This window comes from Mobula hypostoma, chromosome 25 (assembly GCF_963921235.1).
Source record: "Mobula hypostoma chromosome 25, sMobHyp1.1, whole genome shotgun sequence".
NCBI classification, from domain to species: Eukaryota; Metazoa; Chordata; class Chondrichthyes; order Myliobatiformes; family Myliobatidae; genus Mobula; species Mobula hypostoma.
In genome coordinates this window covers 32,401,356-32,415,238 of record NC_086121.1, presented here as the reverse complement: position 1 = coordinate 32,415,238, position 13,883 = coordinate 32,401,356, and the positions used below count along the sequence as shown (strand labels likewise).

General features: G+C 43.9%; 1 protein-coding gene across 3 annotated transcripts in view; it reads right to left on the bottom strand.

Moving 5' to 3' along the window:
- The window catches only part of LOC134337883 (endothelin-converting enzyme 1-like), a 333,269-nt gene that overhangs the window by 134,624 nt on the left and 184,762 nt on the right, over positions 1 to 13,883 (bottom strand). The gene's annotated exons all lie outside the window — the stretch shown is intronic.

The following is a 13,883-nucleotide window of genomic DNA, read 5'->3' as shown; positions in this document are numbered from 1 at the left end:
TTTACAACAAATCTGCCCAACCCATGATCCTCTGCCATTTGGACACTCTGGGGCAACTACAGTTTCTGGTTGCAGATCTAGGTGTGCTTTATGTTCTAAGGTTTAAGGCAATTTTCAGATCAATTACACAATTAAAAATAATTAAACAGCATAGTATAATGTTAAACAAAAAGCAAAATACTCTCAGAACTTGCAGGTCAAATAGCTTCTGTGGAGACAAAAGGTGAAGGTCTGTGTTTCAGATCAAGGCCTGCATCAGGACTGAGAGGGAACTGGAAGCACTGGCGTGGTACAGCAGTATATGGGGAAGTGGGAGCGAGACTGGTTGTTAATGGGCAGAACCAGGTGAGGAGGGTTTGGTGGGCAGATGGAACCAGGAGGAAGGGAGCGAGATAAATGAATAAATGGAGAAGAAAACTAGGTGGACAGGTGAGTGTGTATGAAAGAGAATGCGGAGGGTGTGGGTAAAGCATTACTGGACAATCCAGTCTGCATACAATTGAGTTGGAAGCTACCCATTTGGATAATAATATGCTGTTCTTCCAATTTGTATTTAGCCTCGCCATGGAAATGTAGAAGATAGAAAATGAATAGATCAATATGGGAGACTGGGAGACCGCTTTGCTGAACATCTACGCTCTGTCCGCCAGAGAAAGCAGGATCTCCCAGTGGCCACACATTTTAATTCCACATCCCATTCCCATTCTGACATGTCTATCCACGGCCTCCTCTACTGTAAAGATGAAGCCACACTCAGGTTGGAGGAACAACACCTTATATTCCGTATGGGTAGCCTCCAACCTGATGGCATGAACATTGACTTCTCTAACTTCCGCTAGGCCCCACCTCCCCCTCGTACCCCATCATTTTTATGCACACATTCTTTCTCTCACTCTCCTTTTTCTCCCTCTGTCCCTCTGAATATACCTCTTGCCCATCCTCTGGGTCACCCCCCCCCTCCGTCTTTCTTCCCGGACCTCCTGTCCCATGATCCTCTCGTATCCCCTTCTGCCTATCACCTGTCCAGCTCTCGGCTCCATCCCTCCCCCTCCTGTCTTCTCCTATCATTTTGCATCTCCCCCTCCCCCTCCAGCTTTCAAATCCCTTACTCACTCTTCCTTCAGTTAGTCCTGACGAAGGGTCTCGGCCTGAAACGTCGACTGCGCCTCTTCCTATAGATGCTGCCTGGCCTGCTGCGTTCACCAGCAACTTTGATGTGTGTTGCTAGATCAATATGGGATTGGGCAGTAAAGTTAAAATAATTTAAGGAAGTTTGGGATCGCCACTGCTGACATAGTACAGGTACTCCACAGAATGGTGACTTAGTCTGCACGTGGTTTTACCAATTTAGAGGAAACCAACCCATGAGCACTAAATACAGTAGACCAGGTTGGAAGAGGTGCAGGTGAACCAGGAAGATGAGGCATTGGATGTCTTAAAAGTTAATGAAGGTAGATAAATCCCCAGGGCCTTATCAGGTATATCTCAACAGATGATTCTGTGGACGCAGGAAAGAAACGCGGATGGTAGCTTGCCTCCCAGGCGCCAGGGTATGGGATGTTTCTGATCGTGTCCACGACATCTTCAAGTGGGAAGGTGAACAGTCAGAGGTCGTGGTACATATTGGTACCAACGGCATAGTCAGGAAAAGGGAGGAGGTCCTGAAAACAGACTGCAGGGAGTTAGGAAGGAAGTTGAGACGCAGGACCGCAAAGGTAGTAATCTCGGGATTACTGCCTGAGCTACGTGTCAGTGAGTATAGGAATAGAGTGAGGTGGAGGATAAATGCGTGGCTGAGGGATTGGAGAAGGGGGCAGGGATTCAGATTTCTGGATCACTGGGACTTCTTTTGGGGCAGGTGTGACCTGTACAAAAAAGACGGGTTGCACTTGAATCCTGAGGGGACCAATATCCTGGCAGGGAGGTTTGCTAAGGCTATTGGAGAGAGTTTAAACTAGAATTGCTGGGGGGTGGGAACCAAACTGAAGTGACAGAGGAAAAGGAGATTGGCTCACAAATAGAGAAAGCTTGGAGACAGCGCGAGAGGGAGGATAGGCAGGTGATAGAGAAGGGACGTGCTCAGACCGATGGTTTGAGATGTGTCTATTTTAATGCGAGGAGTATTATGAACAAAGCAGATGAACTTAGGGCGTGGATCAGCACTTGGAGCTATGATGTTGTGGCCATTACAGAGACTTGGATGGTGCAGGGGCAGGAATGGCTAATTCAAGTGCCAGGTTTTAGATGTTTCAGAAAGGACAGGGAGGGAGGCGAAAGAGGAGGGGGTGTGGCACTGTTGATCAGAGATATTGTCACAGCTGCAGAAAAGGAGGAAGTCATGGATGGGTGGAAGTTAGGAATAGGAAGGGGTCAATAAGTCTACGGGGTGTTGTTTATAGACCACCCAATAGTAACAGGGACATCGAGGAACAGATAGGGAGACAGATTCTGCAAAGTTGCAACAATAACAGGGTTGTTGAGTGGGAGATGTTAATTTCCCAAATATTGATTGGCATATCCCTAGAGTGAGGGGTTTAGATGGGGTGGAGTTTGTTGGGTGTTTTCAGGAAGTTTTCTTGACACAATATGTAGATAAGCCTACAAGAGGCTGTACTTGATCTGGTATTGGGAAATGAACCTGGTCAGGTCTCTCAGAGGGAGAGCATTTTGGAGGTAGAATTGTGATCACTATCTCCTTTACTATAGCATTGGAGAGGGATTGGAACAGACAAGTTAGGGAAACGTTTAATTGGAGTAAGGGGAAATATGAGGCTATCAGGCAGGAACTTGGAAGCATAAATTGGAAATAGATGTTCTCAGGGAAACGTACCAAGGAAATGTGGCAAATGCTCAGGGGATATTTGTGTGGGGTTCTGCATAGGTATATTCCAATGAGACAGGGAAAGGATGGTAGGGTACAGGAACCATGGTGTACAAAGGTTGTTGTAAATCTAGTCAAGAAGAAAAGAAGAGCTTACGAAAAGTTCAAAAAACTAGGTAATGATAGAGATCTAGAAGATTATAAGGCTAGAAGGAAGGAGCCTAAGAATGAAATTAGGAGAGCCAGAAGGGGCCATGAGAAGGCCCTGGTGGACAGGATTAAGGAAAACCCCAAGGCATTCCACAAGTATGTGAAGAGCAAGAGGATAAGATGTGAGAGAACAGGACCAATTGAGTGCGACAGTGGAAAAGTGTGTATGGAACCGGAGGAGATAGCAGAGGTACTTAATGAATACTTTGCTTCAGTAATCACTGCAGAAAAGGATCTTGGCAATTGTAGTGATGACTTGCAGCAGAGTGAAAAGCTTGAGCATAATAGATATTAAGGAGGTGGATGTGCTGGAGCTTTTGGAAAGCACCAAGTTGGATAAGTCACCGGGACCGGACGGGATGTACCCCAGGCTACTGTGGGAAGCGAGGGAGGAGATTGCTGAGCCTCTGTTGATGATCTTTGCATCATCAATGGGGATGGAAGATAGCAAATGTCACGCCACTTTTCAAAAAAGGACGTAGGCAAAAGATAGGCAACTATAGGCTAGTTAGCTTAACACCTGTAGTCGGGAAAATGCTTTAAGCTGTCATTAAGGAAGAAATAGCGAAACATTTAGAAAGGAGTGGTTCCATTAGACAGACGCAGCATGGATTCAGGAAGGGCAGGTCCTGTTTGACAAACTTACTGGAGTTCTTTGAGGACATAATTGAGTGCAGTGGATAGCGGGGAACAGGTGGATGTCATAAACTTGGATCTCCAGAAGGCATTCGATAAGGTGCCGCGCAAGAGACTTATAAATAAGATACGGATGCATGGAGTCGAAGGAAGTGTACTGGCATGGACAGTGGATTAATTAACCAATAGAAAGCAGAGAGTTGGTATAAATGGGTGCTTCTCCAGTTGGCAGTCAGTGTTGAGTGGGGTGCCACAGGGGTCGGTGCTGGGCTCTCAGCTGTTTATCATTTACATTGATGATTTGGAAGAGGGGACTGAGTGTAGCGTAGCAAAGTTTGCTGATGACACTAAACTGAGTGGAAAAGCAAACCGTACAGAGGATGTGGAGAGTCTGCAGAGGGTAGGGTTGCCAACTTTCTCACTCCCAAATAAGGGACAAAAGTAGCAGTCAAATACGGGACACTTGCGTTTACCCCGAGAAAGACTACCATGACCATGAAGCCTTGCGCGGGCACCTGTGTGCACATGCGTGACGTGCGCATACATGTACATGCCGATTTTTCTACAAATTGGTTTTGGTTTAATCTTCCCGATTCTGATACACTGTACATACATTATTTCTACTTTGTATAGGCTGTGTACTTATCATATCATTCCTGCTTTTACTATATGTTAGTGTTATTTTAGGTTTTATGTGTTATTGGTATGATTTGGTAGGTTATTTTTTGGGTCTGGGAACGCTAAAAATTTTTTCCCAAATAAATTAATGGTAATTGCTTCTGTGCTTTATGCCATTTCCGTTTACGAACGGTTTCATAGGAACATTCTACCTTAGCTGGGGAAATACGGGACAAGGGTGGTCCCGTATGGGACAAGCCAATTTAGCCCAATATACGGGATGTCCCGGCTAATATGGGACAGTTGGCAACCCTAGCAGGGGGATATAGATAGGTTAAGTGAGTGGGCCAAGGGATTGGATCAAGAGCAGGGAGGTCATGATGCAACTATACAGGGTACTGGTGAGGCCGTATCTAGAGTACTGTGTGCGGTTCTGGTCTCCATACTTGAGGAAGGATAGACTGGCTTTGGAGGCAGTGCAGAGGATGTTCACCAGGTTGATTCCAGAGATGAAGGGGTTAACCTATGAGGAGAGATTGAGTCACCTGGGACTATACTCTCTGGAATTCAGAAGAATGAGAGGGGATCTTATAGAAACATACAAAATTTTGAAAGGGATAGAAAAGATAGAAGTAGAAAAGTTGTTTCCATTGGTCGGCGTGGCTAGAACTAGGGGACATTGCCTCAAGATTCAGGGGAGAAGATTTAGGATGGAGATGAGGAGAAACTGTTTTTCCCAGAGAGTGGTGAATCTGTGGAATTCCCTGCCCAGGGAAGCAGTTGAGGCTTCCTCACTAAATATATTTAAGATACAGTTAGATAGATTTTTTACATAGTGGCGGAATTAAGGGTTATGGGGAAAAGGCAGGTAGATGGAGCTGAGTTTATGGACAGATCAGCCATGATCTTATTGAATGGCGGGGCAGGCTCGATGGGTCGGGTGGCCTACTCCTGCTCCTCTTTCTTCTGTTCTTATGGGAGAGGTTCTGGAGGATTGGAGGGTTGTGGATGTTGATCCCTCATTCAAGAAAGGGAGTAGAGATAGCCCAGGAAATTATACACCAGTGAGTCTTACTTCAGTGGTTGGTAAATTGATGGAGAAGATCCTGAGAGGCAGGGTTTGTGAACATTTGGAAAGGCATAATATGATTAGGAATAGTCAGCATGGCTTTGTCAAAGGCAGGTCATGCCTTATGAGCCTGATTGAATTTTTTGAGGATGTGACTAAACACATTGATGAAGGTAGAGCCATAGATGTAGTGTATATGGATTTCAGCAAGGCATTTGATAAGGTACCCCATGCAAGGCTTATTGAGAAAGTAAGGAGGCATGGGATCCAAGGGGACATTGCTTTGTGGATTCAGAACTGGCTTGCCCACAGAAGGCAAAGAGTGGCTGTAGAAGGGTCATATTCTGCATGGAGGTCGGTGACCAGTGGTGTGCCTCAGGGATCAATTCTGGGACCCGTACTCTCCATGATTTTTAAAAATGACCTGGATGAGGAAGCGGAGGGATGGGTTAGTAAATTGTTGATGACACAAAGGTTGGGGGTGTTGTGAATAGTGTGGAGGGCTGTCAGAAGATACAGCGGGAAATTGATAGGATGCAAAACTGGGCTGAGAGGTGGCAAATGGAGTTCATCCCAGATAAGCGTGAGGTGGTTCATTTTTGTAGATCAAATATGGCAGAATATAGCATTAATGGTAAAACTCTTGGCAGTGTGAAGAATCAGAGGGATCTTGGGGTCTGATTCCATAAGACACTCAAAGCTACTACACAGGTTGACTCTGTGGTTAAGAAGGCATACAGTACATGGGCCTTCATCAACTGTGGTATTGAGTTTAAGAGCCGAGAGGTAATGTTGCAGCTATATAGGACCCTGGTCAGACCCCACTTGGAGTACTGTGCTCAATTCTGGTCGCCTCACTACAGGAAGGATGTGGAAACCATAGAAAGGGTGCAGAGGAGATTTACAAGGATGTTGCCTGGATTGGGGAGCATGCCTTATGAGAATAGGTTGAGTGAGCTCGGCCTTTTTTTCCTTGGAGAGACGGAGGATGAGAGGTGACCCGATAGAGGTGTACAAGATCATGAGAGGCAATGATCGTGTGGATAGTCAGAGGCTTTTTCCCAGGGCTGAAATGGCTAGCACGAGAGGGCGTAGTTTGAAGGTGTTTGCAAGTAGATGCAGAGGAGATGTCAGGGGTAAGTTTTTTTTTTAAAAATGCAGAGAGTGTCGAGTGCGTGGAATGGGCTGCTGGCGGCGGTGGTGGAGGCGGAAATGATAGGTACATGGAACTTAGAAAGATAGGGGACTATGGGTAAACCTAGGTAGTTCTAAAATAAGGACATGTTTGGCACAGCTTTGTGGGCTGAAGGGCCTGTATTGTGCTGTACGTTTTCTATGTTTCTAAGAACATTGTGGGAATCAGCTGCTGGAGGATGAAATACACACACATGAGAAAGGGAAGAGGAAATGTTTGACAGTGTTACAGGAAGAGGTGGTAAATGTGTAATGCAGGGACTTAACAGGTTGAAATATTTTGTCCTGTGTTGTTTATAAAGCCAACTATTTAGATAGGAATCTACAATAATGTTCAACATGGTACATATGCACACACTTTGTTCTTTTGGTTGGATATGGTCCAAACAACCCCTAATCTACCACAACCTTGATGAAACACAAAGGTTAAACGGAGAGCAATTAACCTGAAGGAGTGTTTGCATGTACTGTAAAGGGTCTTATTCGAATCATGAAATGGCATGAGGCCATTCAGCCCAACTTCCCAATGAAATATCAAAGCACTACAGACTCTGGAAAAAAGAAAATGATGGAGAAAACTATCTCTTTAAGTATCATGAGAAGAAAGAATTTCCAGCTGACAGAGGTCTTCAACCTAGAAATATTTCCAGCGTTTTCTGTCTTTATTTGAACTTTCCAGTTCAATCCATCTGCTGACAGCTTTTCATAGACCCGTCCAGATATGTCTAATGCATTTCAGAAAGTTTTATTGAGTGTTTCCATCTTTTCATTGCTACCTTCAGGGAAGAGGTACAGGAGACTGAGGACACACAATTATCATTTTAGGAAACATTTCAGCAAGTACCTGGTGATGATCCAGTGATGTTATTGAGTGATGCTGCCCTATAATTGAAGAACTGTTTTACATCTGTGACACTATTTGACAGGACAGACCATCAGAAGTCATTTCATGCAAAACATTAACTGCTTTGCTTTCTCATGATTGACAAACCACCGCCCCTCACTAATGTTATCGAAATGCAAGGTAAACAGACACACTAAGCCAATATTTATCTCCTCCAACATTCTCTATTGCAGGAAAGAACTTGAAACCAATGTATAACTTTGTTTAATTGCATCAATGTTTGCTCTGGATCTCATGGACACTACATACAGCTGAACATTTTTTTTTAGAGCAACACACTCAAAATGCTGGAGGAACTCAGCAAGTCAGGCAGCATCTATGGAGGGGAATAAACCATCAACATTTCGAGCTGACATTGTTCATCGGGATAGGAAAGGACGCGGGCAGAAGTCAGAATAATGCGGGGGAGGGAAGGGAGTTCAAGTTGGCAGGTGATAGGTGCAACCAGGTGAGGGGAAGAAGTGTGGGTTGGGGAGGTGGGGCGGAAGAGATGAAATAAGTAGCTGGGCAGTGACACATGGAAGACGTAAAGGGCTGAAGCTGGAGCAATAATGTGAGGACACTGGATCATGGAAGCAGAGGAAGGGGGAAGCGAACCGAAGGGATATGATGGGCAGAGTTAAGGAGATAATTACTGGAAGTTAGAGAAATCTCCGTTCATACCATCAGTTTGAAGGCTACCAAAGAAGAATATGAGGTTGGTATCATTATGGCCGTGGACAGACATTTCAGAATGGGAATGGGAGGTTGAATTAAAATGGTTCTACACTGGGAGGCCCTGGCTTTTGCAACGGACAATGCAAAGGTGCTTAGTCTCCCAATTTGCAACGGCTCTCACTGATGTGAGGAGCCTGCACTGGGAGCTCCAACTACATTAGGTAACCCTGACAGACTTGCAGGTGATGTGTTGCCTCACCTGGAGGGAAATTAGTCCAGTTGCTTTTGAGAACATCCTTTACTATAACACCTTTCAGTGCCTCAGAGTACCAAGTGTTTTATTGCCAAAGCCACCCCAACCCACAAACTGCAGATGAGACAAAAGATCACATTTTCTTGGATCCCTTTGCTGTCTTTTCTCTGGCTGTATTATATTCTAGCGTGAAAAACAAAAATAACAATTTACAATAACCTGAAAAATTGGGAATATTGTGTGAGAGGCACAATTGATGCCATTTTTCTAATCGGTTGTCTATTTGGAGCAAAGTGAGAAAATTTATACCACTTTATGCTGAATTAGGCCATCACCTGGTCTTCTCAGGATATGGCAACTGTTTCTCTCACCAAAGATGCTGCCTAATGAAGGCTTGCAATAGCTTTCTGTTTTCATATCAGATTTCCAGCATCTGCAGTTTTTCCCCCTGGAAAACCAAATCCTCCTGAAACAGTGGCAAACTGGGGCTATTTATTTTGAGCTGGCTAACACCCTGGCAATCTTCCAACTCCCTAAGGTCAGCCCTGTTCCACTCAAATCTACAGTTACATTAAACCTTCTCTCCACCTGAAACCAACCCAGTGCTCTAATACTCTCCCTACCCTACTCCACCATACACATTCACAACACCCATCAACACCCCACAGTTACTGATCCCCGCCATGGCTGATCACAGCAGAAGGCCCTCTCCCCATTTGTTTGCACAACAAAATATTGAGTGGGCCAACAGTCACTGGCCACTCCAGTGCCCTGAAGGCCATCCTGCATGTTCTCAATGTTCCCTTGCTGGTACTATATTGGCAACTGATGGCTATAGTGGGGCCCAACAGGCAATACAGGTTCCGAGGTAACACCTACACGGAGCTTTAGAATGGAGACCAAATTGTTCTTAGGAGCAATAAAAGCAGATGTTACAAATACTCAGCAGGTTAGGTAGCAGCCAAAGGGAAGTAAACAGTTGAGATTTCAGATCTTGTCTTTGGAGAAATCTGAAACATAAAATTTTCTGTTTCTGCAGATGCTGCCCGACCAGTGGAAAATAGCCAACATTTTCTATTTTTATTTCAGATTGCTAGCATCTGCAATATTTTACTTGAGTTTTAGAACATAGAACAGTACAGCACAGTACAGGCCCTTCGGCCCTCAATGTAGTGCCGACCCTTAAACCCTGCCTCCCATATATCCCCCCACCTTAAATTCCTCCATATACCTGTCTAGTAGTCTCTTAAATTTTGTTATCTTTAGTTTTGTTATCGTTAGCATTCTGCTAACCAAATGAATGTCTTGACGATGTCATTCAGCCCTCAGACCTACCCTGGCTCCTAGCAGCACTATTCAATCCATACTGATTTCCCTGCACTGTGAATTTTATTTTCCTTTTTTTTTTGATTAAAAAAAATTGCTGTTTACCAATTCACATCAAGTTTATAAGATTATGAGAGATTTAGGGTAGACAGTCTGAATTTTCCTCTCAGGGTAAAAATGTCCAATACAAGAGGAAGTGCATTAAGGTGAGTGGGAAGACGTTTAAAGGAGACATGCAGGGAAAGTTACTTCTATAGACACACAGTGAGTGGCAGGTTCTGGAATTGGTTGCCAGGGAGAGTGGTGGGAAGAGATACGAAAGCAGTGTTTAAGGTGGGTTCTAGCAGACACACGAACATGCAGGGAATGGAGGGGTACGGATCATAGGCAGGCAATCTACCAGCGAAGCTGAGAAGCAGATTCTCAAGGACAGAAGTAATACCCAGTGGTCCTCCAATCTCTTGGTAAAAGGGGACTGGCTGAATGTCCCTGTTTCTGTTCTGCATTACTGCTAGATCAACTCAAGGAGGCCACACTGCCCATTTCATATAATGGGGCCAATTTCCACTCCAAGAAATGACATCTAAAATCCAAACTGAGATGCTAGTGCAGCACAGAGCGCATTACTGAAGGTTGTGTGCTTTTAAAAAAGAGGAGACGTGAGCAGAAATGCCACAATTCACATGGGTTGGTTGTGCAGGATTCCATGGTAGTGTCTGGGGAAGGAATATGTTGTCATATTGCTGAACGGTAATTTATGATCTCAGTGAGATGAGGACACTATGGAACTTGTCCAACTATAGCAAGCCTCAGAGTAATTCATAAAGATGTCTTCTGTGTAAGGAAGGTTGCTGATACTCTTGAAAAACATTACAAGAGATGAACCAACACACACAAAATGTTGGAGAAACTCACCAGGTCAGGCTGCAGCTATGAAAAAGAGTAAGCAGAATGTTTTGGGTCGAGACCCTTCTTCGGAACTGAGGGGAAAGGGGGGAGGTGCCTGAATTAACGGCAGGGGTAGGGGAAAGAGGCTGGCTGGAAGGTGACGTGTGAAACCAGGTGGGTGGGAAAGGTCAAGGCGTGGAGCATAAATAACCTGATAGGAGAAGAGAGTGGACAACAGGAGAAAGGGAAGGAGGAGGGGACCCAGGGGGTAGATGAAGTGAAAGGTCAGTTCAAAGTGGGGAATAGAGAAGGGGGGGTGGAATTTTGTTCACTGGAAGGTGAAATCAATATTCATACCATCAGGTTGGAGGATAATAGATGGAATACTAGAGATGAAGGCTGTGAAGTTATAAGCCATAATTTTGCACTTTCACAAACTAATGACAAACATTCTTTGATGGCTTGGTCTAAATCACTGTTGCCATGACGACACTGCATTTTTAAACAAAAACTTAGTATGAAATGACTAACAAATTATAGGTAAAGTCATTTTGCTCCTCTATTCATTTAATATATATTCAATATATTACCAAAATAGACATGCAGTTAAAATAAGCAAAAAAAAAGCACTTGTAGACTCTACCTTTAAGTTTTGCCAGCAATAAGCAAAAGTCAAATTTTAAGTGCACATGCAATTACAAGTTTTGGGACAAGCCTGGCTACATGCCTACTACTCATAAGTAACTAATCTGAAATAAAATGTGTTACATCTGGATTTATATATAGCCACATCTGGTTAATGGCTAATATATTGAATAACACTGGTCCAGATAATCCAGAAGATTTTCCAGGAAATTAAAAGTCACAGGTGATGCTAATAAATTCAAAATTTGTCAAAGTGCCCTTGAGGAGGAAATAACTAACCATTAATGATGCATTTTAAAAATCACTTAACCTGATTGGAAAAGATAGGTTCTAATGTTTGGCAACTTAAAGTAAGCACTGCTGCTTTTACATTGCAAACATTCTATGGGAGAGCTGAACAACACTACCGTTGCTTGCAAGCCATCCTTCGATTTTCAAAGACCAATTTGCACAACATCCATTTATTTTGGAAGAGTTTAAATGTAAATTAGGAAAGAGACCATGCTACAGTTACAGCCCAAGGGAGAGATTATGGACTAATGAGGAATTTGTGGCAGCTTTTGGAGGGATGAGACTGTTAGACAAAGGAAATTAGGAAGAGAATTCCATTTTGAACAAAGGCTCTGGCATTAGTTAAGGACTGGAGTTCTAGAGATTCACACTTGTCAGCACTCAGAATGCAGGGCAGGAGACCTAGGGTGGGAGGGGAACATTGACTCAGACCATGAGAGGCCTGCATCGGGCATTTTCATGCCTTACAAGGCGCAGATTGGAAGTCTGTGTGGGGCGCCATTCCTCGCACAGACTAGAGCAATGTGTGATTAAGTGCCTTGCTCAAGGGCACAAACACGCTGCCACAGCTGAGGTTCGAACTAGCGACCTTGAGATAACTAGATGAACGCCTTAACCAGTTGGCCACGTGCCCAACACACGTGGGGGATCACATAAGAATGAATGGATAATGTAGATTCTGAGAGCTTCTTACATCCAGTATAACATGGCCTAGATACAAAAGATGACTTAATCAACGCAAGGATCTTTCCAAAATAGCACCAGGTAAAAAAAAAATAAAAAGGTGCAAGGAAAGGAGAATAGAGTAATACTCAAACCAAAACAATAGATGAAATATAGATATAGCTAAACGCTGGTTAGAACCAGGGGTTAGGCTTGAAATCAAAGAGCTGCCAGCTCAGTGATTCTGACAAAAAATCTTTAACCTGAAAGGTTAACTTTATTTATCATTTCACTGATGCTGTCAGAAAATTTCCAGCATTTTCTGTTTTCTGCTAGTCCAGATGCCAGGTTAGAAGTTAATTTGAAATTTGTTTAACATGTTCTAATCTACATTAGAATAATACCCAGCACAATTATCTGGAATAATACCAGTTTGAAGGCTGTTGGAATTCCCAGTTCACACAACAAACATCTGGTGATGATCCAGTGACGTTATTGAGTGATGCTGAAGAACAGTTTTACACCTGTAACGCTGCTCGACAGGACTGACCATCAGAAGTCATGTAAAACATTAACTGCTTTGATTGACGACAAAACCCACCACTGCTGTGTACATACATCTACTGACGCTTCTGGACACATCTTCAGTGATGTTCCTGGAATCATCGGGTGTTTCGGGTCTTTCAACATCATACAACCTCCTCCAGGTGACCCAGCCGGGGCTGATCAGACCGCAGCTTGTGTCCAGATGGCTAGCTACTTATGACTCCATGGCTCCCCTCTTTTGAGCCACAGCCATCTTGAGGCCCTCTCTGCCGCATCGGTGGTACTGCGAATGGCTCTCCTCTTCCTCTCTCCCTCGATGCCCAAAATGCTGAAGGCTCTAACTAAAGAACGGGCTATGAATCCCCTACAAGCAACCTCCACTGGGAGACACCTCGCTCTCCATCCAGCCTGCTGACAGTTGCTGACCAGTCCTGCATACTTGGAGAGCTTCCTTTCAAAGGCCTCTTCCAAGCTATCTTCCCATGGGACTGTCAGCTCCAGCAGCACCACTTGCTTAGTAAACTCAGGCACTAGGACAATGCCTGGTCTCAGGGTGGTGGCTGCGACATGGTATAATATTATCAAAGCGCAAAGTAAACAGACACACCAAGCCAGTGGATAATTTCACAATTTTGGTCTTGCAGTTAGATGATTATCTCCTCCAACATTCTCTAATACAAGTAAAAATATTGTAAGAAATTGAAAGCAATTTATAACTTAGTTTAATTGCACCAATGCTTGCTCTCCCAGGTTGCCTGAAGTAATGTCCAGAGAGTCAAGGATACTCTGGACTAACCTGAGGGCAGAGAAAGACTGGGGTAAGAGAAGATTCACAAAAGCTTTCCACACCAGAATGGTCTGATTGTACACTGCTACACAAGTAGTGGTTCAAACAGAAACTTGATGTAAAGGAATTGACTGGAGATCCAGCTGGAGGAAGCAACAGCTTTGACAAGTGGATAATAAATTCTCTGCCTTAAAAATAAATGTTAGAACTTTATCACATTGTTACTTAAAGCTTCAAGGAGACTTAGCTGTTCCAGTCCACAAGTTTCAATTTGCCTATTTTCCCTCCATCTTTGTATTTCATACTTAACTTGCCGTTTTTATTTTGCTGCCCTTTCAGATACACTTTGATCATCCTCTTTCATCCATCTCTATT